A 12,055-nucleotide genomic window follows, 5' to 3' on the forward strand; every position below is an offset into this window, starting at 1 on the left:
GCCCACTGACAAAGAAATTATCAGTCTATAATTTTAATGGTAGGTTTATTTGAACAGTGAGACAGAATAACAACAACAAAATCCAGAAAAACGCATGTCAAAAATGTTATAAATAGATTTGAATTTTAATGAGGGAAATAAGTATTTGACCCGCTCTCAATCAGAAAGATTTCTGGCTCCCAGGTGTCTTTTATACAGGTAACGAGCTGAGATTAGGAGCACACTCTTAAAAGGAGTGCTCCTAATCTCAGCTTGTTACCTGTATAAAAGACACCTGTTCACAGAAGAAATCAATTAATCAGATTCCAAACTCTCCACCATGGCCAAGACCAAAGAGTTTTCAAGGATGTCAGGGACAAGATTGTAGACCTACAAAAGGCTGGAATGGGCTACAAGACCATCACCAAGCAGCTTGGTGAGAAGGTGACAACAGTTGGTGCGATTATTCGCAAATGGAAGAAACACAAAAGAACTGTCAATCTCCCTCGACCTGGGGCTCCATGCAAGATCTCACCTCGTGGAGTTGCAATGATCATGAGAACGGTGAGGAATCAGCCCAGAACTACACGGGAGGATATTGTCAATGATCTCAAGTTAACTGGGACCATAGTCACCAAGAAAACAGTTGGTAACACACTACGCCGTGAAGGAATGAAATCCTGCAGCGCCCGCAAGGTCCCCCTGCTCAAGAAAGCACATATACATGCCCGTCTGAAGTTTGCCAATGAACATCTAAATGATTCAGAGGACAACTGGGTGAAAGTGTTGTGGTCAGATGAGACCAAAATGGAGCTCTTTAGCATCAACTCAACTCGCCGTGTTTGGAGGAGGAGGAACACCATCCCCACCGTCAAACATGGAGGTGGAAACATTATGCTTTGGGGGGTGTTTTTCTGCTAAGGGGACAGGACAAGTTCACCGCATCAAAGGGACGATGGACGGGGCCATGTACCGTCAAATCTTGGGTGAGAACCTCCTTCCATCAGCCAGGGCATTGAAAATGGGTCGTGGATGGGTGTTCCAGCATGACAATGACACAAAACATACGGCTAAGGCAACAAAGGAGTGGCTCAAGAAGAAGCACATTGAGGTCCTGGAGTGACCTAGCCAGTCTCCAGACCTTAATCCCATAGAAAATCTGTGGAGGGAGCTGAAGGTTCGTGTTGCCAAACGTCAACCTCGAAACCTTAATGACTTGGAGAAGATCTGCAAACAGGAGTGGGACAAAATCCCTCCTGAGATGTGTGCAAACCTGGTGGCCAACTACAAGAAACGTCTGACCTCTGTTATTGCCAACAAGGGTTTTGCCACCAAGTACTAAGCCATGTTTTGCAGAGGGGTCAAATACTTATTTCCCTCATTAAAATGCAAATCAATTTATAACATTTTTGACATGCGTTTTTCTGGATTTTGTTGTTGTTATTCTGTCTCTCACTGTTCAAATAAACCTACCATTAAAATTAAAGACTAATGATTTATTTGTCAGTGGGCAAACATACAAAACCAGCAGGGGATCAGATACTTTTTTCCCTCACTGTAATTTTGGTCGCGAATCATCGAAGAGTAAAAACCTTGTCCTTGTCTAACAGAGCTGTCTCCAAAGTTGTCCTTCATCAAGAGGCCATGTATCACCGGGCCCTCACCTGGTTAAACACGAAATAGATTCATAATAGAGGGGGGGGTGGGAGTTGTTTGATCGCGTAAATATGAATGTGTCGTTAAACACTCCACCATCCGACAGCCAATGAGTAAGCTTTGTCACGGAAAAACCAAACCATGCCAAGTCCTTTATAGTTCAGCACACTGGTGTGTTGGAGAATAAACCCGCAACATTTACATGCTGTGCGAGTCACAAATTGGCATGTTTTGTTCATGTGACATACCTGTTGGGTAGTGGCGGGTTTAATGGCACAATTGTTGTGGCAGGACCTGCTTGTCCCGCATAGGCCTCGTCAGCCACTAGCGTGTGCAGAAGACGTGGATGTCCTTTCTAGGACTTCGTTCGCGAAGCCAAGCCATGATGTATTTAAGCGATCTAACCCAAAAACCCCTATGTTATGGATAATATTGGTCGCGAAAGCCTACGTGTTAATTTGACGAAATAGATTGGGTACGTAATTGGCAACCCAAGTTCAACAAGTACAGTAACCCACATCCACCCATCGCCATCGGTTCTCTGACATTGCTTTCGTTAAAACAGTTCAAGTAAAACAAAGTGCAGAACTATATATTTTTTTGTAAGATGGGAATTCTGTTGGTAAGTTAGGATATGCACTGTACATAATTATGATGATAATGTGGTCCTAGACCCTAGCAGACAGGTTCAAACCCTGCTGGTACTGCTGTTGTTGCTTTCCCTTTCCCGTTAGCGTCGAGTGAAGCAATATCCTTGTGTGTGAGAGAGCGACAAAGGGCTTCTGCAACTGAGCAGCAACACTTCGTGTATTCGCTTTTAGATGCTTTGCTGCGCCAAGGTGTAAAAGAAGTACATTGTTGGCATAAGGAGAGTCTATTTTTTATTGCCGAGTGCTGTAAACTGGTACGGGAGATATACAAGTAGCATATCCACATGGCAGCATGTTTCTGCGCACTATCCAGACCTGGCCGAGTTTCGTGTGTGGACACCCCGTTTAATTTTGTCGTGTAACAAAAATAGGCTAGCTGATATTGCAAATCTTGTAACATTGTACTGTATTGCAATAAACTAATCTAGAGAGAAAACAAATATCACATTTTTTTACGTTAAATACGTGTACAGTAGTATGAGCAAATATTGACTTAAAGCATCCGTGACTGCAGGAATTCATATTCTTGGGTTTTTCGGTAAAGGCATGTAGTTAGGTTCAAAGAAAATAATCGATTATAACAGAAAACTACGACGTTTCGATCGCAACACAAGCGGTCGCCTTCAGGAAAAGGGGGGTTAGCTTCCAAGGGACATTGTTTCTAAGCGTTTGAATTGGGCGTAGCCCAAATGTCAGCAGCCAATGATAATGTAAGTGTTCCGCAGCGAGCCGGCAGTGGTTCGTTTTCCACCAATCAAAGGGCTGCCAGGTGAAGATTTGCATGGTAAAGAGAGATTAGCATACTTTGATTTTTTCGGGAAAGCCACGTAGGTATAAAATAATATAAATCACGACGTTTCAGGCGCAACACAAGCGTCCGTCATCAGGTGGGAAGGCATGATCTGCTGCTGAAACGTCGTGATTTATTTTATACCTACGTGACTTTACCAAAATAACCAAAGAGTATGGAATCCTGCAGTCACAAAAGCTTCAAATCAAGAGATGGTGGTAGGATGGGAACATTGTTCATGAAGCCATCCATATATATAGACAGACAAAATTTCAACCGAGAAGATGGGTACAAACTGAGCAATCATTGGAAGGACGTTATCAACCAGTTTAAGTCATAATTGGCGATTATGTTCCCATCCTACCACCTTCCGATGTTAGTTGTGCTTTACGCCCATTTCAAACTTGCGTTCTCAGTCACTTCGCGCGCCGACCCCTTGGTTGCGGCTCTGTGATCACCCATTAGCATGCTAATATCTCTTTAACATGGTAATTTTCACTTGGCAGCTCTTTGATTGGTGGAAAACGAACCACTGCTGGGCTCGCTGCAGAACACTCGCATTATCATTGGCTGCTGACAATTGGGCTACGCCCATTTCAAACCCTTAAAAACAGTTTCCCTTGGAAGCTAACCCCCCTTTTCCTGAAGACGACCGCATGCGTTGTGATCTAAACGTCGTAGTTCTGTTATTTTTGATAATTTTCTTTGAACCTATCGACATGACTTTACCAAAAGACCTACGAATAGTAGGAGAAGTAGTTTTGTAAGAAAAAAAATCATGAGAGCAGCATATCATCTTCCCACACTACTACTAACTACGCTTTCCATGTCTTGCCAGACCGCGGCTTATCTGTCAGTTCTTACACGGGGAAGAGGAGGGGGAAGCCGTTGGGCTGCTTGTGATGGCCCCTGCTTGAGCAAGAGGGTCGCAGGTGGGCCCACCCAGGGGGTGGCCACACCCTAGCCCATCACTCCATCTATTTTCTTCTTGGTTCTTTCGGTAAAGTCACGTAGAAGGAAAATAATAAAATAATAAAAATAAAACATAATAAAATAATTCTCACGACGTTTCGGCCACAACGCAAGCAGCCATCTTCAGGTGGAGAGCAGGTCTGTCGAGAAGGCAGAAGCTTCAAATCGAAAAATGAGACCGTTTGTGTTGCTGGAGGTCCCGCTGTCATATTTCAAATGGAAACCGCATTGTATTGGTAACATTATACACTACAAGTGTAGTGGTGTATTCACACAGACACTTTTAGCTTTTCTCCTGGATGCTCCTCACACCAACACAACGCACCCTTGCTCCGAATTCCCTCTCTATACTCTGCTAGCCTATCACTCTTCTTTCACACCTCCACCCTCGTCCTTGCCTCCAGCGGGGGATCAGCCAATACTGCTTGGGAGGACAAGGTGTGGAGGGGGATGTCACAGGCTTCTTCTTCCCGGCTCTTGTCCTGTTCGTTCCTTCAGTTCCAACCAGCCACCCCGTGTTGCTCCACACACAACCTTATACCCCCCCTCCTCATTAAGGGTCCTCGGTTACCCCCCATTAAGCTGGCGCCTCAGCGGCGCCTCCTGCACGTGCTCTCTCTATCTTATCATCTTCATCTCCCGCCTATCTGGCGTCTACCCCGTGTTCCCATGCTTGCACCTGCTCGTCCTCAAATGCACCCGCTGTTTGCAAACCCCGCGCGTTACGCCACTACACAAGTACAGACACCCAGATATGCTATTAAACGCAGTTAGTCTCAGTTGGCTTCAGCTCATTTTTAAATTAATTTATGCTAGACCAGCAGGAAAATGTAAACAGACTGTGCGTGGCTATTGCACTGCTTAGTTGTGATGTAACATTTTTCATGATGTTTTTTTGTCGTCGAGTTTGTCGTTATTTTATTCATGTACACATGCAACATATATATTGTTCATCATCTTTTAACTGCTGTATTATTAATTGAACTTGAGATTTTGCATGCCTTCTAAAGCTTGAAATACCTAATTTTTATAATTGTGTGTAACCAATGCTGCTGCTGCTGATAAGCAGTGCTGATTAAGTCATGAGTGTATGAATGTCCGAATGTGGCATCTCATTTTAGGAACGCATGAAGGTAATTTTAAGCCACATTTATGGTGTCTTAGGTCGTCACTTTCAGTCCCGGTAATCACCCCCTGATAACAAAAGGTCTCCTGTAGTTAAAGGTTTAATGTTTTAAGTTCATGTCCGATCTCATTAAAATATGGTTTTCAAATAGAGGACATTATTGCCCTTAGCAAGAGTAAATTAATTGCATTCTGTTGGTAACCATATGTAACTCACATCAAAATTGCTCGTTGAATGTATAATGTATACATGCATTCAGAATATGTATAAGTATACCTCTTTGGTATCTCAAATTATATATAATATACCTGTAATTATTCATAATTTAGGATCCTTACACTTGTGATATATGCATCACAAGTGCATGCTACGATGATGCTAGTGAAAAAGATTAGACAAACAAAATGTTACAGAACGAATGAGACAGACAATAGCAACCAGATGGTACAAACCGGACAAGTAAGAACTGATTCTTAAATGAAATAAAAGCTTGAAATGGCATAATTCATCGAATCGTGGGAGGAAGACATTGGTACGTGCATAGTAAATGAGTGTTTGAAAAATAATGGAGATATAATAATTACGGAGCTTGCGTTCGCGTGAACAGGCGCGTCCCGCTTAACCAGGGACACGTTCCACGAAAAATTGCTCGTTAAGTGAAAACGCGTTAAATGATCGTCGTTTTCCAATTGACTCCCCGCGTTAAAGCCGAGTTACATTTCAGCACACCGTCCCCCCCCCCGCAAAAAAAAATCCACTCGTGAAGAACATTTTTTGAACGGAGATAATACAAATTCTGATTTTAAAACCAAATAAAAAGACATCAAATGTAACGCTTGCCACGCTCAAAGAACAACCGTGCTTACAGGTGCCTGTACTCGGCGTCTGCAATTGCCAGAAACGTTGGGGACAAACCGGTCTACATTCAACATACAGTCCGTTCTCCTGTAACGTGTGTTTTCATGACGCGAATGGGATATTACGCGATGAATGCATGAGGTAACACATTTTTCGAATAGCGCGGTTTTGAATTGCATCCAACGCGATTGAGTGAACGGAACTATGTCATGCGAGTAGGAATAAGCGGCCGTTTGGCTGCCTCGGCGTAGCGTCGGAGGCGGCGGGATGCGACTGGATGCTATCCATGTGCCTCAGTCTTTGTTCAGCCTGCGTACGCATCTCACGTGTTATCGCGGACTGTGCTTTTTTACATTATTTATTATAATGCAATGTTTCCATTACGCGGTCTTCAGGAATGCAACTACTACTGCGGTATAGGAGAAGACTGCAGCTCGGTATAGGAGAAGACTGCAGCTCGTTATAGCGAATTCCTGTAGAAAGAACACTTGTTAAGCGAGGCATACCGTGTCAGTAAACGTTGAGAGCGTGAAGAATGGGCCCTGGTGCTCGTGCAATAATTATTCTTCCCCACAGATTTTCCTGACGAGAGCGTTGGGTAGCAGTGCATGCACCTTTCTCGAGCACGTCTGGTCAACATGGAAGAGTAGATCGGATTTGTGCCCAGCAGAGAACGCTCCCGTCAGAGGCCCCCTCTGTCAGCCGTGGCACATGTGTTAAAGTGGCCAATTGTGGCGGCACCCTTTCACAACTGCATATCAGAAGAGGATTGAGCTGCTGCATTAAACTCCCTCTGCAAGTCGTACGAGCTGGATGGAGGGGGGTAGGAGTAGGGGGGGATTCTGACATACTGCAAATAATGAAACAAATAATAGCTGCATTTACATGTGTTTTTGCATGTAATTGACATGTAAGCTCATTAAAACGTAGTCACAATTAGTTAAATATTTACAATGTAATGTTTGTAATGCGATGGCACTCAACTCACTGCTGTAACGTTTTCATCCACGTCGTGCCCACTCGTCGTGAAGCTGAGGAGAGGGAGGTTGATATTCTCGGGAAATGGAAGGCTGGGGAGAATTCCCTTAAGGAACTTGAACACTTTATTTTATTTGTAAAATAAGTGCTAAAGTAGCAGAGAACAATACGAGTGCATGAGCAGAATACGTGGAAGAGCACGGATTCGCCGATTTCCGTACAACAGATAAGTATACAGCTTTAGCTTTGACGTGTGCCCTATCCCCCGACTGCACGCAGTCTCAGTATTGCACAAAGAGCATTTCAGTCGGAGCATTGTTCATTTATTTCGAGTTGCCTTCCGGCTTTGAAGAGGTTTTTGTCCTCGACCATTTCAAATGGGCGCGACAGCAGCAATCGGGGCATGAACTTCAGATTCATGATGACAACAAAAGTTGGAGACCAGTTGATGCAGCCAACATCACGTGGGTCTCGAGGTTGATTTGGCTGATGGGCGAGTATGATGTAAAACAAAAAAACAGCGGTCATCGCAATTTGTGGCTACAGTTCATTAAATAATCCATAAACTAAAAAACAAATATAACCAAGTAAGGCTGTATAATTTTTTCAGAAGCGACCAGGCCACAACATGATAGCTCAAGAGGTGGCTTTATGACGTGGACATTTATTGCAGCCAAATGCTCTGAACCGAAATTCTGAAATATCTAAATCAATATATAAATCCTACAGATCATAATTCCAATCCCGTTATTAGCAGACCATAAAGAAAACAGAATTAGAATTTGTTATCCGTTATCAGCCATATTCCTACGTGAAGGAGTTTGTGTTAAACGGGTTTTTCCACTCAAAATAATTTATCATGGTATTTTCAGCTTCATTTTACGATACAATGTCACTTGTCTTTGCATCCTCAGAGGGCACATACGAATTCCAACTCACTGCTCTTCCCGTGTGCAATTGTGCAAGGGCACCACCATATTTTGAGCAGGCAATGGTTTCCATCTAACAGCAATAACTGGAAAGTATATGATGTACATGAGTACCAGAGTCCTACCCCATTCACTGTTCAACTTTGATCAAAATCCACAGAAAAAAGTGAATTATTATCCAGAAAACTTGTAATGCATACAGCACATATCTCTACATTTCATATACATATGGTCAAGATGTGCTGTTCAGAAAATAGATTAACTGTAAACATGCGAGATCAAATCTCTAGTAAACTCAGTCCATCATCGCTCAAGGGTTGGTTAAATGAGTACCACTTTGTGCCAAAGTCAACAATGGTGGTGCTATTGAGTGGATTGACCTGCTGTATTGGAATTCATAAATTTCCAAATCCTATTGATGGAGACAAGCACTACCTGACACATACGGGGGGCACTTTGGCTTCCACAGCAGCCCCAGTGTGATAGTGGCGTGAGATGTGCATCTCACTGTCCACATGCACGGGATGTTTGTAGAGCAACACGGATTACGTGAGATGTTCGTCGCACTTTTCGTCCATGACATTGGAACAGAGTACCCGCAGTTGTCGCCGAGTCTCGTGATACCTGTGAGTCTGCGAGGAGATTAGAACAGTGATCACAGGAATTGGGTCACAGATTGATTTAGACTACAGAATCCGTATCAGCATCGGTTGCCTTGAGGTTCCTCCTCTCTTTCCTCATATAACTGTCACCGTTTCCTCTTGCCTCCACTCACCGCAGTACTTCGCCGATGACCTACAGTAATGTGAGCTACTCAGGTCATAACTTCTGAGCCGAGTACAATCAAAACCACGCACGGCACATTGTGTGATGGTATTTGTTCAAATAATCGGATCTCTGGGGTTGAGACCAACAACTCCCCTAATCGCGTGGAGTTCCATTTCATGAAGCACCAACCCACCCACTACATCTACGATAATGGATTTAATTTAAAAATTTAACGTTGCAATTGTGTTTTCCTGTATCTGTGCGCATGCTTCTATTTAACATTGACAGAATAGGTCTATCGCCCAGACTGTGAGAGTTAACAAAGCAGCAGACAGTGCCAAGTTCCACCAATACATGCAAATTTATTGATTTCATGACAGTTATCATTGCTTAACATTCCAGACCATTTAAAATTATAATATTCCTGTACAGTTTATCTTAAAAATGGCTCCGAATATTTATTTTATTTTGCTAATTGAGCTGTGCTGCAGATGCTAAAATGTTGGGCATGTTTATATTTCATTATTGGTTAACTGGAAAAGTGTTGGTAAATTAAAAAGACAGATTGTGAGCCTATATCTGATGGTAGGCAAATAAACAGAATGCACCGTTGTCTGCTGGCATGCGCTGTTATTGTTAATCGTTGTGGAAACAAGAGTGGAAATATACGATGTACAGAATGACACATTTAGCTGAATTCAATTCACATTAGTATGCATATCGTGCATATGCTTTTCATTATCTTGTAGCTATTGTATGCCATCCACTTTTATCTTGTTAATCTACAGATATTGATCATCGTACATTTTTAACAATTACATTGCCCATATACATTTGTATTAAAAAATATATTAATATTAAGAGTGGAAAAGCACCAGAATGGAAGTCTCTTTTTCACTCTTTATTTACAACAAAATACTGAGCAGCCGATTACAAAATCAGCATGAGCACAGTGTCACGTTTGTGTGTGTTTGTTTTTTGGTCCAATTCAGCGAGGTTTCGCTTCATTTCAAAAGGGGCCCAACTTTCCACGTTTTTCCCCTACTACATTTGCAGCAATGGTTCTTAACCTTAACTGCAGCCTCATAATCATTGAAACATGTATCATGTTAATACATACATAGGGTTTGATGAAACAAAGTAGTTGTATTTCGATTAAAAGCTTTCGTGACTGCAGGGATTAATCTTCTTGGTTCTTTCGGTAAAGTCACGTAGAAGGGAAATAATAAAAATAAAACTTAATCAAATAATTCTCACGACGTTTCGGCCACAACGCAAACAGCCGTCCTCAGGTGAAGAACAGGTCTGTTGGAACGATGGCGTCTGATTAAACACAAGATCCAGGTCCGATTCAACACAGTACATAAAATCCGTGATCTGGTCCCGTCTGTAAAAGATGTGGTTCCAGACATACAGTACCCTGGCGTCTACAAACTTAAGTTGCCTCTGTGGTAGCAGTTACATTGGAGAAACCAAACGACATGTCTCGGACCGCATCCGTGAACATAAAGCAGACCTGAAACACGGTAGGACAAACACCTTAGCCGTGGCAGATCACCGTTACAAGTCAGTGGGCTCACATTACATTGACTTGTCCAAGACAGAGGTTCTCAGCAAGCCATCTGTCTACCATGAGAGATTCGTTCATGAGGCAATCCACATATACAAACACAGAGACAATTTCAACCGAAAAGATGGATTCTGGCTCAGCAATCATTGGAAGGACGTAATAAACCATTTCGGATCTTAACTGATTCTGTTCACGTTTACGGTGACTTTCAGACTGCAGTCCACTCACTGGCATTGACTATATATATTTTATTCTCCGCAGGGAATGGATTCTTTGCTCCGCTGCAAGTCTCCTACCACCACTCTCCCATTGACATAATTCGTTGCTTCCTCTTAGTACCTTTCACGCGACGGTCAATGGTATAGTGTATAGCAGATTGTATAATAATAAATAGTATTAAAGTGTAATGTTTAATATAATGTACAAGGTAATATATAGTATCGTGATTGTATAGTGAATGTACAGCAGTGTGGTATACAGTAGGGTGGGTAGAATAATACATAGTGGAGAGTATATTTAGTATATTAATGATACTGATGTAGTTTATATTTTAGTTCTTTACGTGGTGGTTTAGCTGCTGCAGCTCCTTACTATTAAAATTCCTTCCCTCTATTACTGCTAATCCTACTCCCTCCCTTTGATGCCGCTAATCCTGCATACTGCATAATGCACGGGCATAATAGGACTTTGAAACCCCCCCCCACCTCCTACGCATTCCACAAGTAGTGACTAATTCCATATCTGCATTTCCCATAAATATGCTAAATTCCGCTTGATATGCAAATTACTTTGTCAAGGCGCCCCTTCCCCCTCCAACCCAGCTTAAATATACGCTGCCAAGCCTGGTGGTGCCCATTCAGACGCTGTCTTTCCGACAGACCTGTTCTTCACCTGAGGACGTGACTTTACCGAAAGAACCAAGAAGAAGAAAGTTGTACGTATGTGTCCATGCTAAATTTGTGTATTTGATTATTTATATTCTAAAAAAATCTGGCCATGTCTCGCATACTCAGAAAGGGCATCTCGCACCCCCAGGGGGTCCGTGCACCACAGGTTAAGAAGAACCACTGCTGTAGAAACATGCTCACATCACTCCATGAAACATTCGATCGGGCATCTTATTTACTGGTGATTTTCACTTCGTGAAAAGTGTCAGTCAGCCTAGACGGGGCAGCACCCACGTGCGTGCACTGCCGCGTGGACATCGTTTACTACGTGTACAAGTACTTAATTTAATTAGTGTACAAATACTTCATTCAAATGTTTTGGACGCTTTACTTTCAACTCATACCGACCCAAAATCTAGCGTAACTAATGAGCAAATGCGTGTTCTCATCTGTGGGCACTGGCGATTGCTGTATTGTAGGGCATAAGTGATTTCCGTTGGAAATGCAGATTAAAATTGCTAGTCCATATTCAAGTAATGTAACCCGTTTCATGTCATCACATACGTATACCACCTATTTGTTTGTATGTTTTCCAAAACCGTATCCAAATTATGCCATTGGCATCATAGGAGACAAAGAACCCAGCCTCCAGTTATAAAACGGTCCATGGAAGTATAAATCACAAAACTAGTTCCGAGATCCTTTGAGTGACCTTATTTCCAGACTTAGTACAGAATTTCCCCTTTCCTCCATCTCACTGCAGAGTAATGCATGTTACACAAGACAAAAAGAACATGTTTAATTCTCAAAGCTGTAATTTACCCAAATGAAATTACGAATTTAAACTGAATGATGTTTTTTTGCAGTATAGTCTTTGGCGACGGGGCTGATA

This window comes from Lampetra fluviatilis, chromosome 19, assembly GCF_964198595.1.
Source record: "Lampetra fluviatilis chromosome 19, kcLamFluv1.1, whole genome shotgun sequence".
In the NCBI taxonomy this organism is placed as follows: domain Eukaryota; kingdom Metazoa; phylum Chordata; class Hyperoartia; order Petromyzontiformes; family Petromyzontidae; genus Lampetra; species Lampetra fluviatilis.